Here is a 12,863-nt window from a genome sequence, read left to right on the forward strand (position 1 = left end):
GATGTAATTCCGCGAATTTTTGAGGTCGGTTTTTTAGTACTCTGATTCAAAGTCAAGTTAAAGTCGAAGTTCATCATTTATTCCAAAGGTAAAATTTCATTGTCATTGTTTAAGATATTGCTCGTTCACTGTGCCGACTTCCCTGAGAAGAACAAGCAAGAAACTCTAGGGATTGCTCTTTTCAAATAAACTTAAATGCTATAGAATACATTTTGAAACATATTTGTGTGGAATCAAGACTCGTGTTGTCTTTCCATACATTTTTAACTAACACATAGTCTACGATTTCGTGATATTTCTTTTAATGTAAGTTTTCAACTTAGAAAACGGTAATCTTAATATATTCTCCAAAATCTTATTGTAAAAACGTATACAGTTGTCCATAATTGATTTTAGATCTGTATTTTTAGCAACGCCCTCCGCGTGCTTCATTCATCAAAATAATTTTGGTAGTGGGTGCTTTCTTTTGCTACCGCACAGAGTTATCGCCATTTACAGCGATAAAACAAAAGTTGTTATTTATGATTTTAGTAATAATAGTCTTGCGAAGCTGTTAATTTTGCTAATGACTCTGTATAATGTAAAGAATTATACAAAGGAATAGCTCTCGTTGTATGGTGCTTCCATTATACGATACAAATGCACTATTTTATCTGTGTGATATGAGTGCGTCGCTAGTGTCAATGCGTTACTGCTAGTTGCCGTAGTAACTGCCATAGTTATTAGATATTGTCTGTTTGTTTAAACAAGAATCGATATTACCTCATCTCGAATGAAAAATTTTCGGCTCATTTGGCCCGGTTTGAGCGGCAGGGCTCTGTTTTTATTTCAGAATATTTTTTTTTTTTATAAACGGAATTAAAGCTATTTGAAAAATGTATATGTATACTTAGAATAATAACGCATAGAAACCTAGCCCGCACACACTAAGTGAGGCAAATGGAAGCGCTCCCAAAGGGCCTACACGAGCGGGCGGGCCTTCAGTGCTCAAGGTCAACTTGCACCGCGAACAGCTCCAGAATTTTAGCTAAAAATGACGGAATGTGCGGTAAATAAGTGTAAAAATACGTCAGACAAACATAAAAAACATTGTATTTTTATATAAATATTCACTAAAACCCAAAAACTACTACTACTAACTAACTACTACTAAGACTAGCCTACATGAATTTGATTTTTGCCTCACTTGTGACAGTTCGTTTGATATGAAACTATCATTCTATGCGTTATTATTCTAAGTATGTATATATGTATACGTGTTCTATTTGTTCGGTTGATTAAAAAAATCATTGGTATATGTAACGTACCTTTTGAATACAGCTTCTTGTAAAATTTCCAGGTAAGTTTGTGTTTTTTTTTGTATCGTGAAAATTTTTAGGATTCGCGTTTTCACACCGTATAGTAATCAGTGTATCCTCAATTTTACTATACATTTTTTTTCCATAGTAATTGATTCAACACTGTTATGAGGAAAAAGCCATTTGAGGTTGTTTAGTCCCTTAAGCAGCATTAAGAAAACAAGAACGAACAGTAATTAATACTATTTGTTAGTAGTATTTATAACAACACTTTAATACTGCTCTGTACAAATTCATTTATTCCAAAATTTACAAAATGCATTTATGAACAATAATAAAATGTATAACCTAAAGATCAGCACAAGGCTTCGTCAATAGGTAATCTAATACAAAAAAAAAGTGAGATTCACGTTAAATATACTTAATTTAAAAAGAAATCCCGCCCTGTATCGTGCCCGGGGCAAAAGTTCCCATTATACTGGCAGCATTGCCTCGCTGGACAGCAATGGACACCTGCTGAACCAACCGCGACCCAGAGCGGTGATCGCAGCCCCTGTCTCTGAGTCGGCGACCCAACTCTTTAAATAGGTCCCGAGCTTCCGAACCCCAAGGCCCCGCCGTCTCGACCGCGACCGGTACAAAGTCGTACACAGGCTCCAAGGCAGAATATTTCGCGTGTTTTAGTTTCGCGGCACTTTCCTCGGCACATCTGCGAAGTTTGTCTTATGTGGGACGCAGCAAAAGTACTTACGCATGTTGCGTCCCACAGAAGACAACGACCTTTCCGCCAAGGAACCAATGTCAAACCGTCCGGCCTTTTACCGTCTATTCGACTCAGGCCCGGGGGCTCGAGCACACAAGGGACATTAGCCGACACCATCGCCCGTCGCACAATGTCATTAATGGCATGGTGTCTGGGAAAACGACCCGCACACCTTTGGCAGCTCAAACCGTGGTGTCCGTCCTCCCTCACCATAGACCTACACACACAGCGGTGGTGTGGTTCACAAACCTTTAATTCGTACTCGAAATGAGTTCCGACTTAAGTCTTTTTCTGACTTACCCACATTTTTACTCTATACTTTGTGCCAAAATTCAAGATAATAAATGTTACAAAAGAGATTTTAATTCCTAAATAAAATAAGCAATGTTTTTTTTCGGTACGAAACAATGGACTCTATGGAAATACTTGTGGAGTTTAAAATACGTCGAGTATAGAACCAGAAATAGAGACGAAATAAGGGCCATACCATTCCTGGTAACTCATGAGTGATAACATCGCTTATAAATATCAATTCTCGTTTGCACTGAAATATAGACAGCGCCAACAACGGACCTGTGTGTACGTGTCCATATATTCCAAAACATTCTGTACTTATTGTGATAAAGATCATATCTCTAACAATGGCGTGCTGTTCCATTCAGTCGAGCGAGAGCCACATATATTTCGATAGGGTTGTATATAATTACATCATTTTACATTTTATAAAAATTTACCACCCGACGCCAACATCAATAAGTTTTATTTAACAATTTTTTAAAAATTAAGATAAATGATTTTTTGAGTCGCATAAGATATGCAATAAGTCAAAATTCTTTGTTATAAAAATGTGCCTTAAGTCGTATAAATAACGTTGTAATTTGCAGTGTACAATAGAGACACTTTTGCATATCTTAATGTGGCTAGATGTACAACTTATTTCGTTATGCATTTGTATATTTTTATACGTGTGGTGGTGGGAAACATTTGAGTTCGTTCGAAGACCTTCTGTAGAATGTAACTATGTTGTATATACTCGGAATCTTCCAATATTTAAGCAATATTTATGTGAATTAAGTACCTATATGATATTTTATTATAAAAATTATAATAGATTTGAACTTTTGTTGTAAGAATAACTGAATCCGTGACATTTGGCAGAATAAGCAATTTTCAGTTGCAGCTATTAATCCCACTTTGAAAGACAATTTTGCCATATTTTAATGTCGTCAGTTTATTTTATTATGCAATTTTAATCGACTATACTATAAATTGTAATTAGATGTCCAAAATGTTGTTTTTACTTTCAGACAATGAGCCTATAAAGGATATAATTCAGTGAAAAAGCAAAACAAAATGATATTTTGTCTTATAACAAAGTTTTGTCTCCGATTGCTAGGCGCCATCTAGTTAGCTTATTGTGAATTACCGGTAAAACAAACAAACATAATTCGCACCCCTCATGGAAGAATGGCATAAGTGGAGTTACATCAAAAACGTTCATTATTACACACAGAAAAATATAGGTAACTCATATGCTCTTCAATTCTTGTAACTCTATCGACTAATATTGTAGACAGCGTTAGAAGAATCGGGTGTGGGTTATATTTTTCTGTATCTAATGGAGTAATTAAACATGTTTAATCTAGCTCCACTTATGCCACTCTTCCATGAGGGGTGCGAATTGTCTATTACTTATTTTATTATATTGATAATTATTATCCAATGAAGTGCATTGTTTTTGTATAAATGCCAATTTTAACATATATTAAATAATTATCTATTAAAAGAGAATATAATGTTTGTACTTTTTCTATAGTTGGTAATAAAAAAGACATAATAAAATTTGTTTAATTTATTACAACGCAAATAATTAAACACCCTTTCGAATATCAAACGTATTGGTCGCATTGGCCAACATCACCACCATAAACTGGTCTTGTAAATGTTGTTTCGTTGGGACCGCTAATAATGCTGTGTGGCGACTTGTGCTGAAAATGTATAATGATCTTTTCCTACGTAAGATCATTTGTAACAAGTTTTTGATATTATTAATGTTTCTGTCAAACAACACATCGTCGTTGTACTGCGAAAACCAATTATCTGGAATTTTCACAGAAATTGACTAAATATTGGATAACGCGACAAAATTGCTTATATAAAATGCAAACATTTTCAAATTTAGGTAAAACATGAAAAATTAACGTGGGATGACCATAGTATGCATAAGGAATAGTTGTCGTTGAAATTTCAATTGCATTTATTTCAAAGTCGATATTTTGTGAAATAATTGTTTTTCCCAGTATAACGGCGACATACAAGGTCAAAGTCAAAGTCAACCTCTGCGTGGCTGTCCGATATGGTAACCGTTCGACCACGGTAGTTATTTATTTAAAAAGAAAACAGTACAAAAGGAAATTTTATGTGCATTGATGACGAAATGGGTATGTCTATACTAAGAAAATGTTCATACTTAAGGTAAATTAACTCCTTCACTTCCGATGACTTATAATGCTTACGGCGGAATAACAATCTTGCTAACCACAGCATTTAAAGCTTAGATCTGGATGTATACTAAAAAGTTCTAAAATTAGTTGCTCCATTGAATGTACAAAATATGTTCGAGATACAAATTATTTAATAGATAGATCAAACCCACATCCTGTCGCACGATTACACATGGCGGCTTTTGCGGCAGGCAGCGATGCGAACGAGCGATACAGTCCTAATCGTCTATCTTTACACATCGCACTGTTAATACAATAGTGTATTAACTCAAAAATAAGACTTTTTCAGAATCGATGAAAAACGAATTACACACTTCCCGCAAAAAAAATCATTAAAATTTATATGTTATAGTTTATTATAGACACATAGGTAAACAATTTCTCAAATGTATTTTTAAAATAAAATGGAAAAAGTAATTTTATGTTTTTTAATTAGGATTATTTTGGCCAGAACTAGCTCACATAAAGTGTGTCTCTTTTTGAGTTAAGTAGATATATTTTGATTGTTTCTTACAATATTTTAACAACGGTTTTTTTGACGTGTGGAGAATCAAATTTTACGTTCAGTAACGATATAATATTAAATTTCACATATTTTGAGTTACAACACTATTGTAATAGTTGTGCGACATGCGCGCTATGCAAACGTAACTACACTTGGGATTTTTAGGGTTTTGCATCCATGCAGTCTTGGTCTAGCGTCTGTTAGCTTCTTGGACGTGTGGATCTACCCGCTCGTAGCCGCTTCGGCACTGTGATAGGGAAGACGCCTTGGCGTCTTGTCTTGGGGTCTTGACACGTCGTCACCCGCCGCCGCGCCCGCGCCTGCACCCTAAATGAGCCCTGAGGTCCATAAATGTCATAGTGGCAAAAAGTTGAATTTAAATGATAGGCGGCAAGTTCGACGTGCGATTGACCTTTGTACAATTATACAGGGTGACTGGTTGAACGAAATAAATATTTAAAGAGATGAATGAGTAGCTGATACCCATCCCGAATATGTAAAAATAACACGACTATGTAAAAAAAATATTAAACATTTTTATTTAAAGAAAATACTGGCTCTAACATTTTGTATTACTCTGCGCGTGACACCGCGTTCGTCAAAACAAAATCTTCTGCGCATGTGCATTAGACACCTCCGCCACTACTCGTTGAAGGCCGCTTGCGCCGGCTACCCCAATCCCGCCCGCGCGTCCCGCCGTCCGCCGGGTTAGTTCGCTTACGCCCTTTTGTAAGTCAGGACGTTGTGATTTTGCGATTAAACGCACGCGCCGCCGCCGCCGCGCCGATCTTTGTTTTCCGTGATACATCGGTCTATTCAACTGTGTAATTCCGTGGAGTGCAGTGACACATAACGATGCCTTATCACTACACAAATGAGGAGTATTGGGACATGATACGGTGTTATGTTATGGCAAATGATGTAGTTACTGGTGCTAGGGACCTGTACCGTGAAATGTTCCCTAATCGGCGAGTTCCATCCTACACTTTAATGTTTAGGACTCAATTTTCGTTTGAGGACTTTTGGGCAGTTCACTGTGCCCTCACATGCTCAAGGGCGAGGAAGGGATCTGTATCCAGTGGACTTACAAGAAGCGATTTTTGAATACTTTGAGCATGACACACGCCGGAGTACTCGAAATGCAGCAAGACGATTCGGAGTGTCACAATGGACAGTGTGGAAACTCTTACACAGAGACGGTCTTCACCCGTACATTGTTAAGATTGCTGTAAATTTGTAAATTTAATCAAAATTAATTATTGTAAATAGGTATGATTCCATTTTTTAAATACGCCAAAAATACCAAACCATGCTCATACCTACTAGCTTAGTTTGTGTTTTACAACTGCCTAAAATATTGTGTACTTTAAAAAATAATTTATCGTAGTTTAATTGGTATTTTTGCCTGTCCTAAGCCAAAATCAAAGTATGAAGGGAAAATGGAATTATTTTTAAAACATTTTAAACGAAAGAGGCTTGACACGCGCTCGTAGCGCGGGGCGCGGCGCGGCGGCGGCGGGCGGTTCATTTTCCTAACAATCAGCTGTTCGTAGAGTAGCTCAAACGAACAGAGTATTAGTATTTGTAAAATGGTACGATATATTTTTTTTTATAATGTTTTGGGGCGATATTTTTACATATTCGGGATGGGTATCAGCTACTCATTCGCCACTTTAAATATTTATTTCGTTCAACCAGTCACCCTGTATATACAGGTACGTAAACAAACATGTGAATTTGTGAGTAAGGAAGACTTCCATTCCTACGTTTCTTTTGTGAGATCGTGACCAAGGTATTTCAAGAATATTAAAAAAAACTATTTAGTTTGTTTCTATAGTTTCATACTTAAGGCGCTGCGCACATGGAGCAACTTTGATCATCGAGTTTCGGCACTGGCAACCCGCAACTAACTGTTTATGACGTTTTTCATATAAGTAATTTCAAGAAACCGCACAGACGTAGCAATTTCAGTTAAGAGGTTCGGCAATTGGCTACTTTTCGATTTCCGAAATCCGTGATTAAATAAATTCTTAATTGCTGCAACTAGAAACTTGCAAATTTGTACCGGTTGTCTCCAGTTGTCAGTTTCCGGACAACCGCAAGTCGTGAAGCAACTTCACTCCCTCCCCGCCCCTGCAGCGATTGTTATGACCGTGGATTTCGATTCGAGTTTATTTAAAATTGCGGCAACCAGCAACTAGGTCTTTTAGTTGTTACAACCGGCAACCGTTTTCTTTCATAATCGATCGTATAAATCGTCATTCTCTATTTTGGTTTGACATTTGCCACTACGTAAACAAATATGGCGATGCAGGTTTTGTTTACGTTAAATCCGTGTGCATTTTTGTAATATTTTCTCAAGATATGTGTATAAAATAAGCTTATCCCAGTGTGGACAGTAAAACACCCTTACAACTTTTGAACGACGGACCGACTAAATCTAGTTTTTTGCGACTAGAACCGACTAAATACCGACTTTTTTCCGTTTAGTCAAATTTCAAAAACTCGACAATGGTCACGCTGGAATAAGGCACACTGTAAACACGGGGCAGCAATACCCGATTGTCTATACACAGTATAGTAAAATTACAGGTGTTTTTTTTTACGCTTGGCGGGTATTATTTAAAGATTTTTGCATGCAGTTCGAACTGTTTTTAACCGACTTTAGATAAGTTCTGAGGTACCTTCAAATTTTTGACGAAAATATTCCACCTCTAAGGGTGGTAAAGTAGGGGATGAATGACTTTTGAGGTCGGTTTTTTTAGTACTCTGTTTTATTAAATTGAAATCTTTCAGTAAAATTTTCTATCTACGGTATCCGTGTGGCATAGCCGTGAGACAGGTTTTGGTTCCTCGATAAAAAATGTACCTTACTAATATTATATTTCTGTTTTGAATTTGAATTCGATAACAGTCGAAAGAAAATTTTATCAATATTATTATGAACTATGTCACCGAGTCATCGAAAGTATCCAGTTATCTATATGTGGCATAATTTGTGCGCACGGATCTCAATACCTATAGTCGTAAGACAATCATTCAGTTTAAATGGCCCCTCGTCGAGTTAGTATCGGTAGTTACGTCTACAATGGGTCTGGAAGTAGTCATATTCTTTGTGGCTCTTAGCTACGTGTTGGGGTAAGTTAATTACGTTCCTTCTATTTTGTTTTCTTTTAAATTCTCTTATAAATGGCGAAAAGGAGATGGCAGTTCTTGCTATTTAAAGCTCTGAGTGGCACTGCAACTGTTATGGACAGGGGTGTACCTTTCCATCAGGCGCACGACTTGTTCGTCCCGTCACTTGATATTATAATAAATAAAACTTAAAAATTACTTTCTAAGTTACAGTCAAAGTCAAAGATTATTTATTCCATAGGTACAATAAATTTACACTTGAAAACGTCACATGTAAGCTACTGCTCGTTCACTACGCTGACCTCCCTGAGAAGAACGAGCAAGAAACTCTAGGGATTGCTCTTTTCAAATAAACTTAAATGCTATAATACACATTGAATCAAATTTGTGTGGATTCTGGAGCCATGTCGTCTTTCCATACATCTTTATCTAACACTACGTAGTCTTCAATTTTGTAATATGATTTTTCGATCAAAATATTTTAATGCAGGTTTTAAACTTAGGAAATAATAAACTTAATATATGCTCCGGAATCTTATTGTAAAAACGTATACAGTTCCCCATAAAAGAGTTGTTTACCTTGGTTAAACGAAATCGAGGTACCATGAGTATTCTCACTGTATAACAAACACAAGTTAACTCAATATTTTTATTATTATTTAACGTTTCCTTCTATCCACATTCGCACCCCTCATGGAAGAATGGCATAAGTGAAGTTACGTCAAAAACGATTATTGCTCCATTAGACACAGAAAAATATAACCCACAATCTCTCTAATTGTTATAATTCTATCACCTAATATTATAGATAGAGTTACGAGAATTGGAGACAATGTGGGTTATATTTTTTTGTATCTAATGAAGCAATAAACATGTTTGACGTAACTCCACTTATGCCATTATTGCATGACGGGTGCGATATACAAAGTTTATCTAACAAAATTCGTAAACTTATATTTTTAAACGTACGACATACAGCTGACAACAAAATCTTATGAAATGTATATCTGGCGCTGGTGCACTCTCTTCTTACCTATTGCATCACGGCTTGGGGTGGAGCTGCTAAAAGTAATTTCATCGTTTTAGAACGAACTCAAAGACGTATGTTAAAAGTAGCATTTTCTAAAACCCGATTTTATCCCACATCTCAACTCTACCACGAAGCGAACTTACTACCGGTTCGCCAGTTGTATTTACTTCAAACTCTAATGCGGATTATATATTTCCCATAATCTCTTCTATCTATAACAATCGAAGAACCTTTTCTAGTTCCGATCATAACAGAAGTAAAATATCGTTCGCCCAAAGAGAGCTCCTAGTCATAAAAATATTTTTTTATTTGTAAGTCAATGCTCGTAGTATATAATTTCATGTATACTACAAGTTATACATTTCATCATTCATCACTGAAGAATCCATATCCGAATTGAGGGACCAAGTGATAAAATATTTTTTTGGTATATCAAAAAACCATAACCCAGTTTTAGAATATTGAAATTGTTGAATGATATTTCAGCTATGCATCGTTAGGGTACGTTCCGATAAGTCGAATACGTTAACTAATTTTAACTGTGTTTAAAAGATAATTTTCTGCTCTATCTTTTGCTATTTATAACGGATATAGTATAACTATTATGTTTGTGGAGAAAATAAATTATTATTATTATTAATTAATACCATAAATAAGTCTTAATAATAATTCGTTAAATAATAATAAAAATATTGAGTTAACTTGTGTTTGTTATAAAGTGACAAAGTCGTTTTTAAGTTTTTTTTATTATAATATAAAGTGACTGGACGGACAAGTCGTGCGCCTGATGGTAAGCTACACGCCTGTCCATAACAGTTGCAGTGCCACTCAGAGCTTTAAATTGCAAAGATGTGAGGGGCACGGCCACTGCGCCCGTCACCCTGAGACATAAGTTGACAAGTCCCGTGTGCCTGTAACTTCTCCACCACCCTTACCCTTCAAAACCGGAACGCAATAATGCTGACATTAGTGCTTGGCGGCAGAAATAGGTAAGGTGGCAGTACTTCCCTGGACGAACTCTTTCACAAGGAGCTCTACTGCTACTATAATTGTAAGTTGTTTTAAGGGATTGTAGAGGATTGACGTAAGTAAGTTGTAAGGGATTGTAGGGGATTGACGTAAGTTGTTAGGGATTGTAGGGGATTGACGTAAGTTGTTAGGGATTGCAGGGGATTGACGTAAGTAAGTTGTAAAGGCATGACGGTTTTTGTCTAGTTTTTAACTTATTTTTAAAACGAGGAAACTTATAATATCATTATAATGAAATTACGTGGCTGAAACTGAAACGCTAACCAAGATAAGCCAAGAAAGATAAGAAAAAAATCTTATCTACTTTTTTTACTTAATAGTACTTATCTTCATTGTTCAGTGTTCAGTGTTCAGTGTCAGTGTATAAAAATTTATATGATAGTTATTTATAGCATATATTGTTAAATTATGGAAAGAAATATAATTAGGTAATATAACCTTAAACCATAACTTTACGACGTTTTTTGTTCCATCTATTAAGTTTTCGTAATCTGCAACATGCCTAATATTATTATATATACTTTAAAGGCACATTGAATTCATTTACTTTTAAGTTATTCTTTATCAACTTCTAAACAACAAGGGTGTCGTAAGGGTGTGTTAATATTATGTCGTAATGTTTTATTTACCGTTGGACGACTGTCGCGTCTAGGCAGTTCCCATATCACGATTATCTGTCGTGACTGTGTCTTGGACGTTTGTTTGTCGTTGAACGACTGTCGTGACTAGCTGTTCCTAGACCGTGACGACAATTTATCGGTTCACGGCAGCCGCCTTGTCCACAGAAACGTTTGAAGCTGCGATTATCTGTCGTCACATTTTTAGCGTGACGTTTTATTTATCGTCTCACGACAGTCGTTTTAGCACTTCCCATTGTCACGATGGTCACGACAGTCTGCGTGATGCGTAATGAGTAATACGTGAAGTCGTAGAAATTAGTAGAGGCGAAGCTGCAGAGCCTTGAACACTGCCGTAGAGTTGCCTGCTTATCGGAATTCTACAGGATATATCACGGAGAGTGTGCGATGTAATTACACGATTTAATTCCGCCTTCCCCTTTCCATCACCGGGGGACTAGACGTAGACCCCCTAGTAGATATTGTGGATATTACAAAGATTCGCAAGAATCGGTACCTACGCTTCCACATTTGTATGGAGAATGACTATGGACTGGAATTCACTGCCTGCTATCTGACGTTATAACTTGGGCCTTTTCAAGGCGAGAGTGAATAGGCATTATTTAGGTGTGCATTCTCCATCGTCGATCATGTTGTCACTTTCCATCAGGTGAGGTGGAGGTCAAATGCGCACTTCAAATACACAACAAAGTCGTAATCAATTTCATGCAGTCGAGACCTCCTATGTCCTTGCAAACGTGGGCGGCGCAGGCTTTGTGGCCAGAGTGGTCGAGAACCACAAAAGGTTCAAATACGCCAATATTGGCCAGTGCTTCGTGCCTTTTGCAGTCGCCTGCGGGCCACAGGCGAAACTTCTGGCGAACGAGCTGTCGGATAGTCTCGTAGAAGCCTCTGGTGACCACAAGCCTGCCCGCCATCTTGGACTTATAAGTGCTATATTCGTAATGAGCACCCCCAAATACCTCGAAAACGATACCCAACTTGCTATTATTCGAAAAATCGTGCCTATTATCTGGGATTTAGAAATGAGTGCCATATTCGTAATGAGCATCCTCAAATACCTCGAAAACCATACCCAACTTGCCATTATTCGAAAAATCGTGCCCGCCTTCTTGGATTTGAAAATGAATGCCATATTCGTAATGAGCACCCCCAAATATCTCGAAAATGATACCCAACTTGCCATTATTCGAAAAATCGTGCCCGCCTTCTTGGATTTGGAAATGAATGCCATATTCGTAATGAGCATCCCCAAATACCTCGCAAAGGATATCCATATTGCATGTTTTTGAAAAATCGTGTCCGCCATCTTGGATTTACAAATAAGTGCTATATTCGTAATGAGCACCCCCAAATATATCGAAAACAATACCCAACTTGCCATTATTTGAGAAATCGTTCCCGCCATCTTGCATTTAGAAAAGTCGTGTTAGCCATCATGTAGTCAGATATAAATGCCATTCCCACAAGGATTACCAAAAATAAATTTTTGAAAATTCTTGGCAACCATCTTGGATTTAGAAATTAATGCCACATTCTTAATAAGCACTCCCACACAACTCGAAAACGTCTATAATTCTCGTTGTCGATCGACAATGTCGATTATACGTTGTCGATTGTATTAATACGTTCTGGTATTCTTTTTGTTTTTTTTTCTTCAGTTTTAACAAAATAAGTGAAAGTAGCGTTTCTTCGTCAGAATCCATCGTGTAACTGAGTCGAAAGATAAAACATCACTAAAAATTTGGTCGCACTTCAGCAGCGCAGTCGCGCTGCCGTTGTTGAACCAATAATTTTGGAAAAAATATATAATAAAATCGAGGCATACTATACGGTGTGAAAACACGATTAAAAAAGTGTACGCGATTAAAAAAAAAAGGAAACTTTCAGACGTCGACACCGCTAGATTGGTTTACTTCAGCTACTTTCACAGTCTAATGACATACGGCATTTTGCTTTGG

This window comes from Hyposmocoma kahamanoa, unplaced genomic scaffold (genome assembly GCF_003589595.1).
Source record: "Hyposmocoma kahamanoa isolate Upper Pololo Valley unplaced genomic scaffold, ASM358959v1 84, whole genome shotgun sequence".
Lineage (NCBI taxonomy): Eukaryota > Metazoa > Arthropoda > Insecta > Lepidoptera > Cosmopterigidae > Hyposmocoma > Hyposmocoma kahamanoa.